The sequence below is a fragment of the Haliotis cracherodii genome, unplaced genomic scaffold, assembly GCF_022045235.1.
Source record: "Haliotis cracherodii isolate W230 unplaced genomic scaffold, xgHalCrac1.p SCAF_9, whole genome shotgun sequence".
NCBI classification, from domain to species: Eukaryota; Metazoa; Mollusca; class Gastropoda; order Lepetellida; family Haliotidae; genus Haliotis; species Haliotis cracherodii.
In genome coordinates, this window is record NW_027266343.1 from 58,187,572 (window position 1) to 58,206,149 (window position 18,578).

Sequence of the window (18,578 nt, forward strand, 5' to 3'; positions counted from 1 at the left end):
ACATGGAGCTGAGTGAGTGACTTGGAGCGGAGTGAGTGACTTGGAGCTGAGTAAGTGAGTGACTTGGAGCTGAGTGAGTGAGTGACTTGGAGCTGAGTGAGTGACTTGGAGCTGAGTGAGTGACTTGGAGCGGAGTGAGTGACATGGAGCTGAGTAAGTGAGTGACATGGAGCTGAGTGAGTGAGTGACTTAGAACTGAGTGAGTGACTTGGAGCTGAGTGAGTGAGTGACTTGGAGCTGAGTGAGTGACATGGAGCTGAGTGAGTGACTTGGAGCTGAGTGAGTGACATGGAGCTGAGTGAGTGACTTGGAGCTGAGTAAGTGAGTGACTTGGAGCTGAGTGAGTGAGTGACTTGGAGCTGAGTGAGTGACATGGAGCTGAGTAAGTGAGTGACTTGGAGCTGAGTGAGTGACATGGAGCTGAGTGAGTGACATGGAGCTGAGAGAGTGAGTGACTTGGAACTGAGTGAGTGACATGGAGCTGAGTAAGTGAGTGACTTGGAGCTGACTGAGTGAGTGACATGGAGCTGAGTGAGTGACATGGAGCTGAGAGAGTGAGTGACTTGGAACTGAGTGAGTGAGTGACTTGGAGCTGAGTGAGTGACATGGAGCTGAGTGAGTTACTTGGAGCTGAGTGAGTGACTTAGAGCTGAGTGAGTGAGTGACTTGGAGCTGAGTGAGTGAGTGACATGGAGCTGAGTGAGTGACATGGAGCTGAGAGAGTGACTTAGAGCTGAGTGAGTGACTTGGAGCGGAGTGAGTGACTTGGAGCGGAGTGAGTGACTTGGAGCTGAGTAAGTGAGTGACTTGGAGCTGAGTGAGTGAGTGACTTGGAACTGAGTGAGTGACATGGAGCTGAGTAAGTGAGTGACTTGGAGCTGAGTGAGTGAGTGACATGGAGCTGAGTGAGTGACATGGAGCTGAGTGAGTGACTTGGAGCTGAGTGAGTGACTTGGAGCTGAGTAAGTGAGTGACTTGGAGCTGAGTGAGTGAGTGACTTGGAGCTGAGTGAGTGACATGGAGCTGAGTGAGTGACTTAGAGCTGAGTGAGTGACTTGGAGCGGAGTGAGTGACTTGGAGCGGAGTGAGTGACTTGGAGCTGAGTAAGTGAGTGACTTGGAGCTGAGTGAGTGAGTGACTTGGAGCTGACTGAGTGAGTGACATGGAGCTGAGTGAGTGACATGGAGCTGAGTGAGTGACTTGGAGCTGAGTGAGTGACTTGGAGCGGAGTGAGTGACTTGGAGCTGAGTAAGTGAGTGACATGGAGCTGAGTGAGTGAGTGACTTAGAACTGAGTGAGTGACTTGGAGCTGAGTGAGTGAGTGACTTGGAGCTGAGTGAGTGACATGGAGCTGAGTGAGTGACTTGGAGCTGAGTGAGTGACATGGAGCTGAGTGAGTGACTTGGAGCTGAGTAAGTGAGTGACTTGGAGCTGAGTGAGTGAGTGACTTGGAGCTGAGTGAGTGACATGGAGCTGAGTAAGTGAGTGATTTGGAGCTGAGTGAGTGACATGGAGCTGAGTGAGTGACTTGGAGCGGAGTGAGTGAGTGACTTGGAGCTGAGTGAGTGACATGGAGCGGAGTGAGTGACATGGAGCTGAGTGAGTGACTTGGAGCTGAGTAAGTGAGTGACTTGGAGCTGAGTGAGTGAGTGACTTGGAGCTGAGTGAGTGAGTGACTTGGAGCTGAGTGAGTGAGTGACTTAGAGCTGAGTGAGTGACTTGGAGCTGAGTGAGTGAGTGACTTAGAGCTGAGTGAGTGAGTGACTTAGAGCTGAGTGAGTGACTTGGAGCTGAGTGAGTGAGTGACTTGGAGCTGAGTGAGTGAGTGACTTAGAGCTGAGTGAGTGAGTGACTTGGAGCTGAGTGAGTGAGTGACTTAGAGCTGAGTGAGTGAGTGACTTAGAGCTGAGTGAGTGACTTGGAGCTGAGTGAGTGACTTAGAGCTGAGTGAGTGAGTGACTTAGAGCTGAGTGAGTGACTTGGAGCTGAGTGAGTGAGTGACTTGGAGCTGAGTGAGTGAGTGACTTAGAGCTGAGTGAGTGAGTGACTTAGAGCTGAGTGAGTGAGTGAGTGACTTGGAGCTGAGTGAGTGACTTGGAGCTGAGTGAGTGACATGGAGCTGAGTGAGTGACATGGAGCTGAGTGAGTGACTTGGAGCGGAGTGAGTGACTTGGAGCTGAGTAAGTGAGTGAGTGACTTGGAGCTGAGTGAGTGAGTTACTTGGAGCTGAGTGAGTGAGTGACTTGGAGCTGAGTGAGTGAGTGACTTAGAGCTGAGTGAGTGAGTGACTTAGAGCTGAGTGAGTGACTTAGAGCTGAGTGAGTGACTTGAAGCTGAGTGAGTGAGTGACTTGGAGCTGAGTGAGTGAGTGACTTAGAGCTGAGTGAGTGACTTGGAGCTGAGTGAGTGAGTGACTTGGAGCTGAGTGAGTGAGTGAGTGACTTGGAGCTGAGTGACTGAGTTAGTCAGTATCAAGGTGGCTGCCACTCAAGTTGACAGTAATGATCCACACAGTGTTCATTTATGTCAGCTGTTCCAGCAAATAGGTGCACAATCACCCCACTCAAATTAGGTTCACCCGATCTTCATTTAAATGAAGCTGCTCCAAGCTTCTTGTGAAATCCTACTTGCATGAGGATATGTAAAAGGGATGGCAAGCAGGCGAACACATAATACAATAACGATATTTGACAAACTACTTATTACCCCCCAACACACACACCCCTTTTCCACCCTACCCCCAACACCCTGCTGATCCACCTGATATGTCATCCCTTGTCGTCCCAATGACGTAATTCCATTATCCAACCTTCACTCAAGCTACCACCCCAAACAACCACCCACACACCCTGACACCATTATCCAACCCTCACTCAAACTAGACCACCCCAGACCCCGGCCCACCTACTTCAACACCATCCCCCATCCCAGTGATGTAATTCCATTGTCCAAACTCTACTGTCCCTCCTCCCACAACACAGTCCGCCTCACCCTTCTTAATACAGTGTAATTACAGAACCATAATTGAGGAGGAAGTATGCGAGATTTAATTTTATGGTAGCAGGAACATGCTTAATACGTACCCGGTATCAGCTGACAGCCTCCGGTCGCACCAGACAATAAGCTCATTAGACTAACACACTTAACCCTGCTTCATTAAACAAGCCCCAAATATTAAATTTGGAAGCATTGGCGTGTGCTTAAGTTTGCAGTATCAAGATTAATGAAGCTTTGGAAACCTTCAAAGATCCACTCAATGACTGTCCAGTCCGACCCAGGGTGACACCATGTGAAATAATGTGATTGAAGGGATCTACAAGACCAGTATTTTACTTATGTCGATAAGGGTCTATATCTAATGTCTCTACTGTGATTGAAGGGATCTACATGACCAGTACTTTACTTATGTCGATACGGGTCTATATCTAATGTCTCTACTATGATTGAAGGGATCTACATGACCAGTACTTTACTTATTTCCATATGGGTCTATATCTAATGTCTCTACTGTGATTGAAGGGATCTACATGACCAGTACTTTACTTATGTCGATATGGGTCTTTATCTAATGTCTCTACTGTGATTGAAGGGATTTACATGACCAGTACTTTACTTATGTCGATATGGGTCTTTATCTAATGTCTCTACTGTGATTGAAGGGATTTACATGACCAGTACTTTACTTATGTCGATACGGGTCTATATTTAATGTCTCTACTGTGATTGAAGGGATCTACATGACCAGTACTTTACTTATGTCGATATGGGTCTATATTTAATGTCTCTACTGTGATTGAAGGGATCTACAAGACCAGTACTTTACTTATGTCGATATGGGTCTATATCAATGTATCTACTGTGATTGAAGGGATCTACATGACCAGTACTTTACTTATGTTGATATGGGTCTATATTTAATGTCTCTACTGTGATTGAAGGGATCTACAAGACCAGTACTTTACTTATGTCGATATGGGTCTATATTCAATGACTCTACTGGGATTGAGTGAGTGAGTATGGTTTTACACCACTTTTAGCAATATTCCAGCAATATCACAGCGGGGACACCTAAAATGGGCTTCAACCATTGTACCCATGTTGGGAATAGAACCTGGGTCTTTGGCGTGAAGAGCGAACGCTTTAACCACTAGGGATCTACAAGACCGATACTTTACTTATGTTGATATGGGTCAAAATCTAATGTCTCTGCTGTGGTATATATTGCTGTACACATCAGTGAGGCTAGGCATGGTATAGGAATATGACTATATATGTTTGTGATAAAGTGAGTGAGGGGATATGCATTTACATTGCTTTTAGCAAAATCTCTGCAATATTACAGAGGGGGGCACCAGATATGGGCTTCATACATTCTATCAATGTGTGGACTTGCCCTTTGTCATGACGAGCAAACACATTTAACACTAGGCTACCCCACTACCCGTTAACAGTGCTCAGTGGATGCGTAGGCCTCTTGTATTGTGTAACTAGTTAGCAATATTCCAGCAATATCACGGCAGGGAACACCAGAAATGGGCTTCATACATTGTACCCATGTCAGGAATTGAACCCGGATCATAGGCGTGACGAGTGAACACTTTAATCACCAGGCTACCCGACTGCAATACATTAGTCATAACTATATCTACATGAAATGGGTGTATGTTAACTGCAATTTGGGAATTGTACTGAGTTTTGCTGCAGACTTCGAGCCAAATATCAGCCAATGGGCAGGGCTAGATAGATCCTTAAAGTCACCCCAAATAAACTTACACACGGCAAGGTAGTTCAGAGGAAAATATTCTTTTAATAAAAGTGACAAAACCTTTTCCATATTTATAAGAAAACTCTGCAAAAGGCCGAATTGACTGTACAATTCCGACTATATCATGAGCATGTTTTTATGAATAACGGTCAAATAGTGATGAAACCAGGTGTTTGATAAAAGGTGAGCTTTTTCAGCTGCACCGGTGGCACCCCTCATAAACACATGCAAAGGCAAGTCAATTATTTACCTGAAAAAAACCCACAGGAACATTTGATACAAGTAAAAATAGGGAATTGCATCAGCCATAATTATTGTCACTGATGCATCAAATTTGGAAATGTCCTCCACATGTCTACCATAATACTTTTTGAAAGCGTTACTGAAGCCTTGAACATTGTAACCTTGATCAAACAACTTCTGAGCAAGAAAGTTGAGAATTGGAAAGTTGAAGTCATCCCTCTTGTCATACAGAGTTGTTTGCCACTCTGAATCTTTATGCATAGATCTGAAGATAAAACAGATGGGTAGGTACTATTGGTACCATTATTTCTAGTTCAGGTGGGTAAATCAGTGGAAGGGAATTGGCTATTTCATAGTTATTAAATGATATCAGATGAATAAAAGCATAATACTATTAATTAGGAGTTACAGCACTTACCTTACGTTTTTACACTTTTTTCTCGGCCATCAAATTGTACATCAAACTGGCTACATAATGTATGTATGATTGCACTTTAAGTTAAACTTCTTGGTCAAATTTGCCAATCCAAGCAGAACCATTGGATGATAACATGTTCCAGGATGTTTTGTTTTGTTTTGTTTGTTTGTTGTTTAATGCTGCATCCAGCAATATTCCAGCTATATGATAGGAGTCTGTAAATAATTGAGTCTGGACCAGACAATTCAGTGACTGACATCATAAGCATCGATCTACACAATTGGGATACGATGACATGACATCAACCACGTCAGCGAGACTGCATGACCACCCAATCCTGTTAGTTCCTCTTATGACAAACATGTGTCACTGAAGACCAATTGGTGCCCATGGAGTGCCTGCTTCTTCCCCAAATGTCTTACCCCCAAATTTTCCATAGATGTTATCAATAGTTTTAGCAACCAAATAATGCAAAAATTGTAGATGGAGGCAAATCTGGAAATGTGGGGTTAATTATGTACCCAAATGACCTTTTTCAAAATGGCTGACAAACATGGGTGTATCCAGACCATGAGCATTTATTATCAGCACCCTGGTGAAAGTGGCGTAACAGAGGAGTGGGTCAGCGAGACCTTTCATCTCCTTATCGCTTGATACACTTTGATGACTTCTTAATGCTTGAGGGTTATAAATATAGTTCCGGATTCAAAGCCATTTACCAGCTGCATAGTGACAATAGCAAAACTATAAATATATCTATGAAGGTTATAATAGTTTCTGTTTTTTCTTAAGAATTACACTTCAAATGCTCTGTTTTCAAGAAAGATATTATGATATTAAAAACATTCCTTGGGGTGGGGGGAGGGGTGCGTGTTTGTTTAGAATGGGAATCTTAGGGCAAAGATCAGAGGAGGTATGGGTGGTGGTGGTGGTGGTGGTTGGGGAGGGGGAGGGTGGGGGTAGTAGTGGTAGGGCTTCTGAAATTTCCTTTAAATAGAAACAGTCAATATATGATTTCAGTTACTTTGGATCATCGAATACTTAAAACATGGGAACATCAAACTGTATGTCCGTAAAAATAAAGTATTTGCACAGGCTGAAAAATGTTGCTTTCTCACAAAATATGGGATAGGTGTGATAAACAAGATAACTCAATATTGGAGATAAATAGCAAAGCACTTATCGCTGATAGGGTACACTGTGAAAGCCATTTAGGTACATTCATCAAAATGCTCGACAACAATTACTACAAACTCCCTCGAGGGCCTTCTGTCGAAAAATAGCGGAAACTCTAAAGAACATATTAAAGGAAACTACACAGAAATATCACCAACATTATAAACGTAGCTATAAAGTATCGACGGGGACATTACGAACGATATCCACCTTCTCAAGCATTATGACAATAAAGGCCCATCTTCCTCTCAATTACATATCTGATCAAACCCTGCAAATATAAATACGACCTCTGACCAACTTCAAAAGCATGAAGATGGCCTTTGGAAGAAAGTCATTGATCCATGAAATATTGTCCATGAACGGACTGGCACTGCCATCGCCTGTGAATCAATGTCTGTCTGCAACTGGAGGAGTGTTCACGACATAAATCCCAGCTTTGACACTATCATAACCAGCTTACCTTTCAGGACGTGTACAAAACATGCTTAGATGTCCTGCTCCCCTCCATGAAAGGGAAACATTTCTCAGGATCAATGTTCCAAGAGATGGGAGTCAAGCGGCACCATTTGGGCAGTCTCAGAGGGACGTTCAATATACTCAACTATTCACTATTATTGTCTCAGTGATTGTAAGCAAGGTGTAGGTGGAGTGGTGTATTGGACTAGGATCAACTTCAACACGCAGTGCTGGGAAAAGATTCACGCTTGATTTTCTCCAAAGAATTTCATTTAAGAAAGAGAGTTCTCACTAAAAGCTCTATCCTTTCTCTGACGAGGAATTTAATTGTGATTAAGAATCAATGAATTTTCATTCATATCCGACTGTAGTCAATATTTCCTGAATATCTTCCCATGCCATATGATTTCAAAACAAATGATTGAATAAAGCCGGATCTAACACTGAGAAACACTACCGACCTGAGTTACAACTCTACAATGAAGCATTCACAATCATAAAGTATATTGTTATGTAATATAATTCATATCAATAATACAATTATGCTCTAATATACCATGATGCGGTACATCCAAATAATCACAGACTGTATAATGTATTAAACATTGATTGGAATATTCCTTGTCTCCATGATATGGAGAAAGTTTCAGATGCAGATGCAGACACCAGTACCGCTTTCTGAAGTAAGGTGGGTGGGTCAATCCATGGGCGCATCGTACCAAAAGACATTAAAAGATGCAATTAAATACTACAAATTAATTTTGAGAACACACCAGATACCAACTCTAAGATATGAAAAGACAATCCAGTTGTTTCACCTATCCCTCTTTGTACCAAAGAGTTATTGTAACAAAGTGTAACATGAAGTAACAATGTGTAACATGTTCCATCAATTGGTAACTGTTTAACAATCCTTAACAGAAGTAACAATGTGTTACATGCTCTATCAATTTGTAACTGTTTAACAATCCTTAACACAAGTAACAATGTGTTGCATGCTCTATCAATTTGTAACTGATTAACAATCCTTAACAGAAGTAACAATGTGTTACATGCTCTATCAATTTGTAACTGTTTAACAATCCTTAAAAGAAGTAACAATGTGTTGCATGCTTTATCAATTTGTAACTGTTTAACAATCCTTAACAGAAGTAACAATGTGTTACATGCTCTATCAATTTGTAACTTTTTAACAATCCTTAACAGAAGTAACAATGTGTAACATGTGCCATCAGGATGTCTGAGTGAGTGAGTGAGTGAGTGAGTGAGTGAGTAAGTGACAGCTTATGCAATCCCAGCCTGGATTTCAGGTCCAATAGGCTGGATTGGATGGTGTTAGCATAACTGACATTTGTAACATATTCAGCCCTATTTCCATACACACATTTCTGACTTATGCACTGTGGGTTTGTACTCACACTGAGTTGATGGTCCCTCTGCCCTGAGGCATATTGGAGTTACTTCAAACTGTGCTGTGGTATCAGACTAAGACTGCCAGTCATCAGTCCACAGAGAATCCCAAGAAACAAACACATAAACTCCACAAACTCTTGCAACCATCTCAGAATGTCAAGAATGACCACATATCACTGTCACCAGGAATATCCACCGATATTTGAAACTGACATAAACATATTGAACTGAAACACAAATGTATACAAATGTCCATGTGTCTACCTGTTAACCTAGAACTCACCTGCACAGGTAATCCTTGACGAGCGTCAGGTGTAGACCATGTTTAGTGTTAAGTACCTATGTGATTAGCGCCTACACGCTCACAAAGAAAAGAAATGGGCTTACTAATGGTCCTTAACAAGTAGTAACTTTGACAGCATTCCCTGAAACGGGCAACAACCGCTTGTGATATGGTGATTATGACGACTGGATTTTCCTGTCAAAATCATATTTTGGAATGCGGTTCGTTAGACTTTGTTCCTGCCTAGTTCAGGTGTATCATCTTGTATGGCTGACATTACAATCAAAACAATGCAACATTGTCTTAGCAAGGCCTGTGATGAGTTTAGACAAAGATAATATACATGTCGAAAGGTTTTCTCTGTTTTACAAAAGTGGGGACCAATAATTAATGTTAAGGGTCCTTGCAGGCAGTATGAGAGTCCTGTGAAGTAGTGAAACAGTGTTATGTACTGTATGTTCTGATAATTACTTTAGAGTCTGGAATGAATCAATGATAATGTGGACAGTGGTTATGACTGATGGACACCCATAACTGCTCTTGATGCACTGTAGATACAATGAATAGAATTGTGCATCTCGAAAGACGCAGTGTATTTTTTTTCTGTGTCCATTCGCTACATTTGTGTATCGTGTAAAACCCTGGTGTCGTTTACAGAGGTGAGTGCGTTATAGGCAAGAAAATAATTACAAATCTACAACAAGTAATCATACAGGTAGAAAGGTAACAAAATAGATATATTGTGTAAGAAATACAAGTTTTGATGAGTTTTCCACAACAACTTTAGTCGTGTGATAAAAATGTCAGGGCAAGGTGAAATGATGGGTCGTTTAGACCCGGAGAAACTCCTGTACTTGAGTGGGTGGTGGCGGCAGGGATGGGAGAACGACTTAAGACACAATATACACCTCCTGGTTTATTATCTGTTATCGTGCCAGGAATTCTCAGAGAACAAAGCAGACACCAAACCAACGAAATTAACCTGGATGGTCCAAGTCCGTAACATCAGCAAGCATTATTGTAATTACCTGTTCAGTTTTAATGCCATTGTTTGGCAGCTTGTTGCGTTTTGAAATGATATCCGTAACCATTAAACTTATCTTCCCCATCTCCAACATTCACGACTGACTCAAGTACACTCTCCGAACTTGCCACAAGTAAAATATAAGTGAGTGAGTGAGTGAATATGGTTTTACGCTGCTTTTAGCAATTTTCCAGCAATATTGCAGTGAGGGACACTGGAGATGTGCTTCACACATTGTACCCATGACAAGCGAACGCTTTAACCACTAGGCTACCCCAGCGTGCTCCAGGTATGAAACAATACTTAAATCAGTAATATAATTGTCGGCACTCATATACTAGTATCTCTGTTTTCCATGGTTCACAGACTACTTCCGAAACTACTACTTTCACCATCAGAAGCACGTATTTCAGACATCTGTATAAAAATTTATAAACTTAATAACTACTCAGTAAATATTACAGACAATGATAATTGTATCAACAGATGTCAATACTTTAAAACAGTATTGCAAATTAGTTGTGACTTTTTTGGCATGTACGGAATGGTTTTGGGATACAAGGAAAATACCTTTTTACCACAATGCAACATTCCTTGCTTCATCTGACTTCAAGGCCTACAAAGCCGTTGCTGGGATCGGTACATTGCATGGAGATATGTTAGAACTATAATTACAATTCAAATAAATGTACACTATCAACTATAAACCCACACGTACATTAAAACAAGTTTAAACTGGATAAACACAAATGTTCTTTATTACCTGGAGATGTGACTATAATGAACACTCTCAACAGCCTAGTTTCCACGTCAACTACGGAGGTGAGGTGGTGAAATGGGCTTTAACGCTGTGTCCAAGATTATTCACTTATGTAGCGACATGCATGCCCGTGTGTGGCTGCGTGTACAAGTCTGGACTAAAGCTGACTATAGAGATAGCCCACTGAGATACCATGCCTCAGTTTAACATGAACACCCCGGCCCACTTAGACACAGTGTACTGACTCTGAGCTGACCAGTCCTTGTTTTAGCCCCTTACTGCTGAGTGCCAGACAGGGTAACAACAAGTACCAACTTTCAATGTCTTTTGGTATGTCACGTTCAGGGATCGACCCCCACTCTCCCGGCGGACGTCATCAGAACATTGCCCTTGGTCAATGGTAAACTGCAATGCACTGATAATTTTTTTGCATATTATAGTGAATACTGGTAGAATTATTAAAATATTTAGAGAATAATAGAACAAATTCTAAAAAACCCTGACTTTTCACCAACATTGGGAATGCAATTTTTCACTGCCAATCAGGCAATGTTCCAGCCTGTTCTCTAGCCTTGAGTCTGCCTGACAAACTGGTCTAGGCAATGCAAAACAGAAGCAAGAGCACAGCCTGATGGTTGCACAAATGCATTGTTTCCAAAAGCATTTCAAGCATTTCAAGCATGTCAAATTGCAGTCATTTCTTCCAACAAACATGACCTAAAGTATGAAACACAAAACACTAGCTGTTTCCAAAGAATTTCAAGCATGTGAATTGTAATTATTTCTTTACACAAATATGACAATAACTTTGAAACACAAAACACTGTTTATCTTTAAAATCTTAACAATCTTATGTTTCCCTCACAAAATAATTAATCAAATTATCTGACAATTAATCAACTGCAATACCTCCCTTATAAATCTAATCATACAATGTCTCTCCCCTAACAAAGCCTTCAACAAACAATGAGCCTCGTTTTCTGGTAGCTGTAAATGATTCCTTCGATTGGTCTTTGATTGGACGTGGATTTCCTGGCATATTTGCCTAAATGAACCACTTACAGACAAAAGACACTGTAAACCTCCTCAGGGCATGTAATTGTGTATACTGGTCGTGTTTACAATGACTGAGCTTAGTCTTACAACAAATATTTAGCAAGGAGATTTGTCCGGCAGGTCTTAATGACTTGTATCTGTCGACGTGGTATGTTTTTATTTCAAGATAGCAGACAACACAAGCCGAGAAGGTTCAGGATAATAGATTTCAATGTGTTTTTTCTGACCTTGCAATTAGCCGCAGGCTATGACGTTTTGAGCAGTGTGAAAGGGCAACAGGCTTACTTCAGGGGTCGCACTCGGGACGCAAGCTTGGGTGATCATGGGCTGGTGGTCTGTACGTTGTCACACAGCCAAATAGAATCAAAGTCCTGTGCTTGGATCTGAACCACAGACCTGAATCCAAGGCTGGACACCTTGTCCACATGACCAAAGACCAAAGACCAAAACATTTAAATTGTGCTAAATATTGAGGCATCATGTCCAAAACTGGTGCACTGTTTGTGGTCAAAGAGTGCACGTGAAGCCTCCATAAGTGACTAGTCCCCATGATATTAAGAACAGAGGTCATCAGAGCCAAGTGCCAAACAAGACAATCTGGATCAGAATAGGATCCAGCTTGTCACACTGTAGGCAACCTGGTTAGAATAGGTCCCCAGGACTCTATTGCTTGACCCCATGTGATGGCCCCGGTTAGAATATGTCCCCAGCATTCTATTGTCTGACCCCCTGTGATGACCCAGGTTAGAATAGGTCCCCAGGACTCTATTGCTTGATCCCTGTGATGGCCCAGGTTAGAATAGGTCCCCAGAATTCTATTGCTTGACCCCCTGTGATGGCCCAGGTTAGAATACGTCCCCAGCACCCTTTTGCCTGACCCCTGTGATGGCCCAGGTTAGAATAGGTCCCCAGCATTCTATTGCTTGACCCCCTGTGATGGCCCAGGTTAGAATAGGTCCCCAGCACTCTATTGCTTGACACCCTGTGATGGCCAAGGTTAGAATAGGTCCCCAGCACTCTATTGCTTGACCCCCTGTGATGACCAAGGTTAGAATAGGTCCCTGGGACTGTTGCTTGACCCCCTGTGATGGCCCAGGTTAGAATAGGTCCCCAGCACTCTATTGCTTGACCCCCTTTGATGGCCCAGGTTAGAATAGGTTCCCAGGACTGTTGCTAGACCCCCTGTATAGACCCAGGTTAGAATAGGTCCCCAGGACGGTTGAACACAAATGTCATGGCAGAGATGTTGGTAATTGGTTTCAGGGATAACAGTGCGTGAGTGAGTTTGGTTTAATGTTGCTTTAAATTTTAAACAGTATTCCAGTTATATCATGGCGTGTCAGCTTAATGTGGGAGGAAAGCCTGAAATTATGCAGATCTCAGATATTTACCCCTTTTGGTCCTAGGTTTCTGGCATGCCCAAGGGACAGAACTGTGCATAGCAAATTACTCCATCTTGTATGACTGGGCCACCCAACAATGGAAACTGCAACGTCACACGGATATTGACCCAACAGGACGTTGAGGACAGAATATACCCTTATTAGAAAATACAGTATCCTACGGTTATAACGAACACAAAGGGAGAACTAATTTTAGTTTGTAATAACGTAGTTCTATGTGAGCATATATACAGCATATATATACTACAAATAGCCAGGATTAAAATATAAGTACATTATATCAGTCAGTTCGTTATAAGCGTATTCGTTATAAATGTAGTTTACTGTACAACAAAGACAGAAAAGAAATTTCAGCTCTAATCTGGAAGCTTGAATATCGATCTCTTGTCATTCCCTCGTAAAAATGTTTGCTTTTCTTCACAAATTGTGTTTTGTCTTTGAACTTTTGACATGAGTCACATCATGACTATATATATCCAAACTGTCCTCATATATAGTCTAAATATCAACAGCAATGAGCAACGAATCTTGGCAGCTTCGGAGTAAAGCCAACAAGTCATTTTCCATTAACCGAGTTAAAAATTTTCAATTAGTGTAGAAACATAGAAGACCACTTACCCTGTAGGTTGGCGGCCATGTTTGATCCTGTTAAATCAGCCGCCATTATCACCCTTGTCCACTCAAATAGCTGTGTGAGACCATCACCGCACATCCTGTGATAAAAACAATTCGTTTAGATAATCAATTTATTATACTCAGTGCAATCAAGGGTAAGATGATCCCTGGAATCTAAAGTTTCCGAGCTACTGTTTCTGGATGGAGCTCACCCAGCAAATATTGACACGCTACAGACATTCTGATAAACCCTCTTTTATGAGGTGATAGTCACAGGCTTGATTCTGGCTGGCTTCAGTTCTTCCAGGTTCCAGACAGACAATATTATTACACTTCACTTAATGTTAGGTAAAAGTTGTCGTGGTTTTAAAGATGCAATGTGGTCAAAATATAAAAAAAGCATGCTATCAGCACCTGGTCCGGATTTGATTATTTAAGGGCCACTGTCAAAGAGCGGGAATATTGCATGAGCGTTGAACAACAAATAAACAAAAACTTCATATAAAATGTTGTGAACATAAATAGTCTTAAACTATTTCAATGTTTGACAAAAGTTGTAGCTTTATTTCATGCAGTAATCAAGTTTCTAGGAAAAACCTAGACAGACAGATTTATTTGGTATAAGGCCTTTGGCCCAAAATAGACAGATTTAATATTTATGTTTACACATTTACCAAATATATCCTATTTTCAGATTTTTTATTTTTTCTGTCCTTTTTTTAAATTTCTAATCTTATAGACGTTATACAGAAATAAACCAATGATATAGATGGCTCACTGGTTTTCAATTTGAAAAAGAATAAATTTACCAATATATCTTACAATTTTTTTCTGATTTCTATATAAATATCGCAAACAAATAACACATGGAATTCATCTTCAGTACTCAGAGACTCTACAAACTAATTGTTATTTATCATATAATGACGATGGCTACTCCCACACATTCCCATCTTCACACTGAAACAATGTTCATGATTGGACTGATGAAGCCCTTCTCCCACCCTTGCAACACAGGTCGTGATTACAGTGTCTGCTACCCTAAGTAGTACAATAAATATGAAATTACTTAAGGAATCAGTGTTTGTAAGCTGTCAGATTGAAGGAAGTATTTAGCCACAGGACGTATGAGAGACTTGTGTATGTGACCACAAACCCAACTAAGCCCTAAATTATCTGTCTGATCCCAAGTTCCGTGTCGTGGACAATGCCTCAAAATTAACTCTTGACGATCTCCACCTTGAGGAATCTCCATGTGAAAAGTCACTTCAAAGGCATCCACAGTGGTGATTGTGGCACAAATAGCCTTATATTAGCCGCGATTAGACGGGCGACACATCACAAAGGTGTACCCATAAGCCATCACCATGGGGTTGGATACGGCCGTTATTCCCCAAATATCTCTGAACATTTGATAACTGCCAATTGTTTGCTTCTGTTCTCCAGGGTGATATAAGCAAATCATTTAATACTGAAGGTCATATAAGGCTTCTAACAAGGTTGTGGAATGTTGATAACAACTTCGTAATAACACGTCACTGAGGACATTTAGAATGAACAGCATGGGTCAGTGCAGCTAACTATATTGTCTAAGCCTGCAGATGTATCATCTTATAGCACTGTCTCACACCGTTATGTTCCCAGGAAGAGATGTCTTTTGGGGTTTATGATGGCTCTGGATGACTTGGAGATAGAAATGGCTTGCTGAAAAGAACTATCTTGTCCAAACTTGCTAACATGTCAGGCTGTAAAAGCAGGGCAGAATTTACTTCAGATTATATAAGATTTTGATGTTCCAGTGGTTGACAAATGTACCCAGAGAACACTTTGTTCATTTTGAGGTGGTCGGATTTGATGAAATGGGGAATGTCAGTCTCTTTGTCTTGTCAACAAGAGGATTAAAAGAGAAGAGATATGGGAATATGTTTGTTATTATTGTGTGCTAATCAATATTATTGCTACAGCTTTTCAGAAACATTGCAATATGAAAATACTGAACTTTTGCAATTGTCTCCAGGAACGATTCCTGGAACATAGCACACAATGGTAGTGTATGCGTGCATGCGTGCGTGCGTGTGTGCACATGCATCTGGCGTGTGTGTGTGTGTGTGTGTGTGTGTGTGTGTGTGTGTGTGTGTGTGTGTGTGTGTGTGTGTGTGTGTGTGTGTGTGTGTGTGTGTGTGTGGCGGGATAGGTGGGACGGGTGTTTCTCTGTGTGTGAGCATTTGGTGTTTGTCTTTGCGTGAAGTGTGGTGTGTTTGTGTCTACTATGTGTGTGGTGTATTTGTCTGTGTGTAAGGTCTACCAAGCAGCACCCTCATCAAGGTAGGAGACACAAACAATAGGCTACACACATTCTACCCAAACAGGGAATCAAACCCAGACCTGTGGCGCACCAAGCAAACACTTTCACCAAGCTAGGAGACACCAAGAATGGGCAGCAGCCATTGTATCCAAACAGGGAATCAAACCTAGGCCTGTGGTCTACCAAGCAACACTCTCACCAAGCTAGGAGACACAAACAATGGGCTACACCTATTCTACCCAAACAGGGAATCAAACCCAGACCTGTGGCACACCAAGCAAACAATTTCACCAAGGTAGGAGACACCAAGAACAGGCTGCCTACATAGTACCAATGTGGAGAATCGAACCCGGGACTTCGGTGTGACGAGCGAGCGCTATAACCACTAGGCTACCCCTCCACCCCAGAAGTTGGAAGAATATGATTACATGACTACTTCTTGATCCTTCATCAGGTGGCTTTTTTATGGATAGCAACTTTGTTTATTCTTTGCAAGACGTAGCTGCTGAAACACTGCACAAAGAATAAAAGAAGTTGCTGTCCATAACAAAGTGTCATGTATTCAAACAGTTTCTGAATACAAAATCCAAAAAGTAACAGAGTGAGTGGAAAAGACCACTTTATAGTAGCAACTTTGTGTCACACACCTTTCTAACATTGTCCACATACTTAACCTGTTTCCATGGCAACACTTATGACCAAAGAAATGATTATAAAGTCAATACCTGGAATGATCAACTTAAGCCTAAAGATGCTGAACATTCATTTTCCCATCCATTCTAGTTTGGACAAATTAGAAACAAAAGAAGATGCAAATACCAAAAACAACAAAAAACACCTGTTAATTTATTTAATGATACATGTCTGATCAAATGGTCAATACAGTCTAAACATAGTATTGTAAAAATAAAAAACGGTTTGCTAAAATCACAAATTGGGGGAGTGAGTGCTGTGTATACTGATCTATGCAAACTTTGACCAGGCTCCGCAAACACCCATGATAGGACACAATGGATTTGATTGGTCCTTCAACTGTACCGCTGTACCCAATGGCAGCAATATCAGATTTTGACATTTCTATAAATTCAAAACCTACCCACTATGGGATACAGCGCATAAAATGAGTTTCTTACAATTTCTGAAAAGATGGAACTGTTTATGGCAGCCAGCACACCATGACATCACCTCAGATGAGTCTACAGCTAAAGAGCAAAAAATATTTTATTGCCAAAAACCATCACCCATCACCATAACAACTAAATCCCCCTTCCGCCTCACTCTCCAGACCTTCAAACATCACTTAGAATAAATCTTTCTCTCCATTGTATTTTGTAAAGGGATAAAGGGTAAAGTTTCTCAGAACAATACCCGACAAGTTGCCTTTCTATAAAGAACAGGAGGGACAATGAGTGTAGATATATACAACCGAGGGAGTGCTGAGGGGTTAATAACTGGGAGATAACATCTATAATCACCCCAAACATTACAACAAATGGAATCACAGAGTCTCTTGTCTACGGAAAGTAAACATTTACATCTGTAAGGTTTATAGAGGGAACTATTGTAGGGGGGATTATGTAAACTAGCACCATCACACAACAGGCTCTATGTTGAACTGTATCAACTTGAAAGCAGTGCATGTGATAATTATTTCTTTTCCATTTACACAGGTAGCAGGTTACCAAACGGTCATAAATGCAAGACTGATGTTTCTCTACTTTATCTCTCGGTGCATACGACGACAAGTCCAGACCTTCCTTCCAATATTGGGGGCATGGGTGGCCCAGGCATCTAAGGTGCCTCATTTTGATGTGCAGTGTTGCATCCCTTAGGCACACCAGAGGCCTAGGACCGTATCCCAATTCGACCCGATTATATTTCTAGGTTTGTCAGCACCATACCCATGCTCGTGGGTTTCACTGAAGTGGTAAACATCTGAGACAGTTCAAAGCGACGTTAAGCCAAACTTCTTACATAGTAACAGATATTCTACTCCCAATCTACAAATTATTCAAAGAAAACGAGTATGCTACATTTTCAACAGCCAATATTCATTTTGATAAAAAGATATCACCAATTCTTGGAAATGGAGCAGAGATAAGGGGCACCAGGTATTTGAAGAAACTGAAAAGGTTTAAGCATAATATTTTAAAAGATTTCTTGTTGGAATGTTTGCTTCTAATTAGGCCATACATGGGGAGACTGGTTGCTATACTATATTTATTCAAACCCATTTGAAAGAAATTAAATACTGGATTCAACTTATAGGTATGCCACATTATTGTAATGAGAATTAATGGTTGCTAGAATCTGCAGGGATACTTTTTTTAAACTATAACAACCAGGGGTATTTCCAAATGACGACAACCGATGAGCTCCGCCATTCTTTTTGTCTGTTTGATTAGGCTGAAGAAATTAATTAACGAAATTAATGTCGAAATCTTTATTGATCACGGTTAACCAATCAGTGTTAAAAAATGGGTAAAACAAATATTGTCCCAAGTTTATTTAGCTGTCCTTGCAGACAGTAGCCCAGTCTCTTGTCACGCTCAGTTACTTTGCTTATCATCCGGGTACTCACGGGGAGAAAACAATAACAAAGGCAACAACCAGTCCCGGGCAATTGCTTTAGATCAGTGCCCCTTTAAGTCCAATTTT